Source organism: Panicum hallii, chromosome 9, assembly GCF_002211085.1.
Source record: "Panicum hallii strain FIL2 chromosome 9, PHallii_v3.1, whole genome shotgun sequence".
Lineage (NCBI taxonomy): Eukaryota > Viridiplantae > Streptophyta > Magnoliopsida > Poales > Poaceae > Panicum > Panicum hallii.
This window is the reverse complement of record NC_038050.1, coordinates 37,636,558-37,643,590: the sequence shown is the minus strand read 5'-3', so window position 1 is coordinate 37,643,590 and position 7,033 is coordinate 37,636,558.

The window sequence follows — 7,033 nt, the reverse complement described above, 5'->3', positions numbered from 1 at the left end:
TCCGCACGGGGCGACTCGGCGGCTGCCCCGAGCTCCGCCGCCACCAAGCCTCCTCCTCCTCTCTCTCATCGCCGCCGCCGGAGGGGTCCGCTGGGAAGCCCGCACAACCCCTAGGAAGGTGGCGGCGAGGTCTTCCCCATGCTGGCCCCGCGTGCTCTGCCGTACCGGGGCGGCAGTCAGCCGGCCTGCGCCGAGGTATGGTGTGCCAGCGATGCAGCGGATCCGGGGTGCCGGTGACCGGATCCGGGCCATCCGTGGCTGATCTAGAGCGATGGCAGCGACTGCAACGGCGTTGGCGGCCTGCAGCAGTGGTCTGCGACAAGCCGGGATAGCAGGGTGGCCTGCTGCAGTGGGTTGCCTGCAGCGGTGGGTGGCTGGCCTTGGCGGGCAGAACGGTGGCCTAGCAGCCGGATCCGACATGCTCCCGGTGGGGTTTGGGCAGCGAGCAGTCAGGTGACCAGAGATGTCCAGAGGTATCTCCTTGGCGGTAGTTGCTACGGTGGCCGCGGTACGCGTAGTCGGGACGCCTACTGCGTGCACCACGGACGGCAGAGAGGTGTGCGTGCCGCGGCGGTGGCGGGAAGGCGGTCTACGCGAGGTGGAAGGAGGCACGACCGCCATCGTCGCCCCTGGAAGGCCTTCCACCAACATGGACTTGGGAGTGCCAAGCTAGGTACGGGTTGTGTCGCAGATGCGATGCTCTGGGTGAAAGCCTTTGCCTACATTCTTGCTGGCAGTGATGGCGGCGGCGCCCTAGAGCGTCTTTCTCCCTGTTGGGGGCGTCATCTTGGAGCTCCATCCCAGCGGCATGGGGTTCTCTGGGTGAAAATCCTGTCCAGTTCTCCGAACGAGCGACAGCGGCGCCACTGGCATCATCCTCTCCTTGGAGGCGTCATCTCTTGAGACCCAACTCGGCTTTGGCAATTCTTGAGACCCGACACGGCTTTGGCATTGCTGGTGATGATGAATTAAGGGAGGCCTCTTTCGGTGGCAGTGCAAAGCGGTATGGTGCAGGTTGGCGAGCTTCATGGGGTTGCTAAGCTCGCGCGGTGGCGTTCGCAACTTTGGTGGCGGCCAGGGGATGTCACACTTTATCGGTGTTGCCAACGCGGTGGCTGGCGTTGCTTGGCAACCGTTAGTGTGGCGTGGGATAGCATCGGGAGATGATGCTTGCAACATCGGTATCATGAGACGACTTGGCTTGCAGCGGACTGGGGCGGGTGGCTCAGCTCCGCTGGGCTACACCGGTGTGGTCCATCATCAGAAGACGGCGCAAGCGACTACCTTGGCTTGCTAGCATGGCGACAAGAGCCTTATGCATGGGTGGAGCAACAAGGCAATGTCAACCTTTGGCTGTGGCTTGGCTATTTGATGGAGGCTCGAGGAAGCGGGGTATCACTACCCTCCATCCTGATGTTGACTTTTGAAATGGATCCGTGATGTGGAGTGTCGTTGCGTATGTGGTAAGGCCCCCACTTGCAGTGTTTCTTTGAGGCGACAAGAGTGAGGTGGAGTCCAACGGCGGGAGTGGCGAGTCCCCCCCCCCCCCCGGCGTTTGTGCTTTTGTAGTGGCGCCTGCGAGAGGTCCGGATCTGGTGTTTTTCACCATGTCAGGTAGAGCGTGGTGTTGCAATGGTACTTTGGCGATGGGTCCCGCATGGCGGTGGACTTCGCGGTGCGGTCTGTTTTTCTCTAGGGTCCCCGTTGACGCGGGTTCATGGCGGGAGGTCTCGGCGGCAGCTTTATGAGAGTGTGAATGCTGGTGGGTGCCGCGTTTAAACTTCGATCTTTGCTGTCGTTGTCGAGTAGAGTAGTGCGGCCATGTTGATATCCCAATCCAACCGGTCGGTGTTTTTTCATACTGAGAGCGGCTGTTGTTGTATGATTATGTTGAGTTGGCGTGATACCGCACGAGTTGATATCTCAATCTAACCGCCCGGTGTTATTTTTTATTGTTTATCTAGTCTAGGTTTATTTTTATTTTTAATATAATTGGCAGCTCTTGTATCTGATTCGTTAAAAAAGACAACTTGGTTGGCCTTCCATGTATGGGTCCAACGTGGTCACTGGCTGCTGGGCCGGCTGCTCCCGCTCCTGCTCCCGCGCATGTGCGCGCCAGCTGGGGCTGGGCTGCAGCTGGGCCTTTGGATATCGCGTGCGCGTGGCACGACGCACCATGGGTGGATCTAGAGGGTGGGCCCCGGCCCCACCCTAAGAATCAGCTCAATACTCCACGCGCACACAGCCCTGGCATCCAGCAACAGCCAATAGGAAGCACCTTCTTATACTCCACGTCTGATTGCAATATCCAAGTATGATTGCAAGATGCAGCAAGCTAGCTTGTAGCAACCTATGTAACTAATTTGCATTGATTGGTACCTTCCATATTTGTAGGCAATTAGGCATGGTAGGAACGTTTGATTTAGGTCTGATGTAGCTTGCTGCCTCCTACAATCGTTGTGTAATCTTATTTAAATAAAGTATTATATATAGGTCCGTAAGCTTTTTTATGCAAATTTCATACTTATTGGTGAATTTAAAGATACTTAATTAAGCTTTTGTGGTATTAAAAATTTATTTTGTTGGTCCACTCTAACTTCAAATGCTAGATTCGCCATTGAATACGGGTCCGTCTGGGAGAAGAAATTCCGGATGCCATCTTCCCCGAAGCTGTCCAATCTGCACCGCGCGGAGCTGGATCTCGACGCAGGGAGGCGCGGAGCTAGACTGGGCAACGGCGAAGGAGGTGCGGCGAGTGGGGAGAAAATGGCTGAGGAGCGAGGCACAATGGGGAAAGAGCAGCGGAGAGGATAGGGTTGGGGACCAGGCGAGCGGCTGAGGAGCAGGGGTACGAGGCGTCCAGCACCCGCCCCGAGGAGGTTTACCCTAGCTTAGGGCCCCTTGGGGGCAAAAAAATTTAGCCCATACTTTAGCCATTTGCTCTACCTGTTCGGACCCTTTTGGCAAAAAGAGGCTAAAAGTGAATGGCTAAAGTTTTGCCATGGGATCCAATCAGGCCCTAAGGTGTAGCAAAAAAATGAACGTGAAAAGCAAGTTTTGCAGGGATCCTAGCACGCCCGAAATTCAAGGAAAAGGCAGCAGGAGTGACAAAAAATAAAAAGGGGATATGAAAATGAACAATTCAACAATTTATCTGTGTATGTGTGAGAGAGAGAATAGGGAGAAATTAATAGAACAACCTAAAATCATATAAGATAGTGATGGTAAAACATCACCGGAAATGCTAGAGTGCCAAGGTGTCATTACAAAAATGGAATATACTAGATTAAACTTGCTAAAACATAATAAGTAAACTGCTTAAACATAACCGGAAAAATGCTAGAGTATCAGGCTATAATTTCAAAAATACAATATACTAGAATGAAGAGAAATCATTTGAACACACAAAACAGCAGATCCCTAGTGATGCTAAAAACATTACTCCGGCAACAGCCAATAGGAAACACCTTCTTATACTCCACGTCTGATTGCAATATCCAAGTATGATTGCAAGATGCAGCAAGCTAGCTTGTAGCAACCTATTTAACAAATTTGCATTGATTTGGTACCTTCCATATTCGTAGGCAATTAGGCATGGTAGGAACATGTGATTTAGGTGTGATGTAGCTTGCTGCCTCCTGCAATCATTGTGTAATCTTATTTAAATAAAGTATTATATGTAGGTCTGTAAGCTTTTTTATGCAAATTTCATATGGTGAATTTAAAGATCTTGAAAGATACTTTATTAAGCTTTTGTGTTATTAAAAATTTATCTTGTTGGACCATCCTAACTTCAAATGCTAGATTCACCACTACAACACACATACGAAACGCCAGGGCCAACGCGGCTCTCGACTAGGCTACGGTAGGAGACAAACCAGGTAGGCTCAGCTAAGACTGGATGAAAAGCTCGTAACTCGTTAGCTCGCTTGGGTCGATGCATTACCTGGCTCAGCTAAGACTGGATGAAAAGCTTGTAACTCGTTAGCTCGTTTGGATCGATGCATTTTCTTAAGGAGACGAGCTCATGTTTTAGCTCGCCAGAAATAATGAGCCAGCTCGCAAGCTGTTCGCGAGCCATACGAGCAGAGCCACGTAGCAGGCCCAGGCCAGCGGCCCAATAATTACACAAGCCCACACAAAAGCTAATCCCTCCCGATCTGCGCCGATCTGCGCCGCACCCCAGCTCTCCTCCCGTTCAGCATTCACACCGCCACTAGCGAACTCTGCAGCATCCGGCCTCCAGCGTAGTCGTGGGCCGTGGCGCCGCTCCTCCGTCCTCGACCTCACCTGCTGGTCGGCGCGGCGGCGCCCCACACCATATCCCTGTTTTTGCGCTTGCGGCGTCGCCCAACTCACAGTATCGCGTTGACTCACGGAACCATTATTCAACGCATCGCCGCCGTTCTCACTCCTCACTGATAGCTGTTGTGCTGTTCTTCTCCGTTCTCTCCTTCTGTCTCCTTTTGCTGCGGATCTTTCTTCTCATTTGTTTGTTTGTTTTCGCGATTTGGATTGGAGATCGACGGAAGCTGGTGATGAGAACATGACAGGAGCCTCTTCTAAGTATTAAAGACTAAATCTGTAATGGGAATCTCTGATGCTTTTGCCTTTCCGAAGCCCAAATCGAGTTCCTCTGTTTTTCTTTCTGAGTTCTTGTTTGTTGTTCCCAATGTTTGACTGGATTCATTTAAATTGGCTGCTGCTGATGAAACCCGAAATGCATGTACTATCGGATTGTTTCATGTGGATTTGTTAGTTGCGTTCTAGCGCTATAGACTGCTTTGGTTGTAAAACATTGCTTGTTGCCTTTCGATTGAGATTTTAGGGAGATGTTTGGCAAAATTGGCCCATGGATACCGTTAAAATGTGGATTTTGTCCTGGGCCACTTAAAAAAAAAATATGTTTGCCACAACGCACTATAAATATACGTCGCAATTAGATATAGGACACCACACTTATTATTATACTCATTTTTAATAGAAAGCGACACGAAATGACGATTATACCCCTTATCTCTAACCTTTTGTTGCTGGACTTAAATCGAAGGCATCAGGCTATCGACGGCTCCCCAAATCCATCCGCAGCCCCTTCTTTCTTAGCTTTGCTGATCCCCGGCAGCCGCCCCTCTCCTCCGGCAACCCATCCACGGCCATAGGGGGCCGTGTCCATCCGTGGCACCTAGAGACGTGTCGGATAGGGGGCCGCGCCCATCCGCGCGGCATCCAGAGCCAGCGTGCGCCCGCCGCACCACACAGGGTGTGCGGCGGCCCGACTACACCGTGCCGCACGTGGCGGTACGCCACTTCACTGCGCACGGGCTGGGGCCAAGGGGTGCGCCGAGCAGGCGGTGGTGGCGGAGAACAAGCGGAGAGGGTTGACGGCGCCGAGCAAGTGCTCCCATGACGCTATGGTGGTGTCACAGGCCAAGGCGTGGCGGCGGCCGGCCCTCTCCCGCTCCAGGCTCCGACGACCCCTCCTGGCCGCAAGAGGTGGCGCAGGCGGCTGCACCGCACGGGGGCACGGCGGCCCGACCGCACCGCGCCGCACGGGGTGGTACACCCGTCCACGGAGCATAGGTTGGTGCCAAGGATGCACTGAGCAGGCAATAGCGGCGGAGAAGAAGCGGAAAGGGTCAACGGTGTTGGTGTTTAATCTCTAAGCCTACCGAGCAATACCACCAAGGTGGTAGATTGTAGGTGAGGTGTCGACAAGATCAGGAACTCGAAGGTGCAAGGAACGCAAGATTTAGACAGGTTCGGACCGCCGAGAGTGTAATACCCTATGTCATGTGTGGTGGTTTGTATTGCCTTAATTGTTGATATTTTTTTAGGGCTCCCTGCCCGCCCTTATATAGTCTGGGAGGGGACAGGGTTAAATGGAAATCCTAGCCAGATACGAGTTTAGGAGTCCTATCCAAGTACTACTCAGGTAGTTTCCTTTTGTCCCGACTAGTTCTACTCCTATACGAGTAGTTACAACTGGTGTAGGGTGTGGGCCATGTCCCATCCCTTATCTTAGAATATGTACGCCATGTGTGCCGAGTGGTCCATGTCGTCAAAGTGATGACCGAGTAAGGCAGTTCTCGGGAGCATATCTTACCCAGCGGCATGGTCCAGGTCTGGTTCCCTGCAAGATAAACATAAAAATGTGTTATAACCGATATACGTGATACCGAGTTGGGGGGAATCCCGGTATTGTAAAATGCATGATAAAAAATCGCATCTTGCTATTGTCAGGCCATTTAATTTCTCCAAGTAGTTAGCCTATTTTGAGCACCTGATAACTGATACTTGTAGCCCATAGCGTAGGGAGCTGATCACGTGCACGCATAGAAACATATGCGTATAGAAGAGTCAAGGTTTCACAGATTAAGGCGTGTGCTACCCAAGTACTTTAGCAACTTTAAGAGAAGACAATGAATGCAGAAATAAGTAGTCGGCAGGCAACAAAAAGAATATGCGTCGAAAGCGCGTGTTGTAGCGCGCATGTCCGTAGAGTGTAGCTGCTGTGAGCCCAACACAACTCAGTGTACCAAGCGCGTGGGCGGTTAGTTAGCAAACCCTAAAAGTAGTTGATCATGGTGTAGCCCTCCGAGGGTAACTCCCGTCGAGAGGCGTACCCAAAATAGTAGCTGATCGTGTAAAGAACAAGTCAAAAAAGGTATAAGTGACTTAGCTTTATTTGTGGATGATTACCGTTGAAACCGTGGCGGTCGTCGGTGGAGCCGTGACAGTTTGTTGATAAAACTGACTAGTCGGAACTAGTCCACGATCAGTTGCCGACAAAGTGAAGCCCGCCCCGGACTAGTTTTCTAGTCAAGACGAGTGGTCGAAGTAGTCGTCCGCGGGTTGGACTTGCCGATTTATTGAAGTAGTCGTAGCTGGACCCTTACTGGTAGCTTCCGTGTAGTAGTCGGAGTAGTCATCTCCGACCTTGAGCAAGCGATTAAAGTCCTCCTTCGATGCGGAGAGGGTCTCGAATCGCATGGCCTTCTGCTAAACAGTGGCCGTGTTGCGTAGTCCGAAAGGT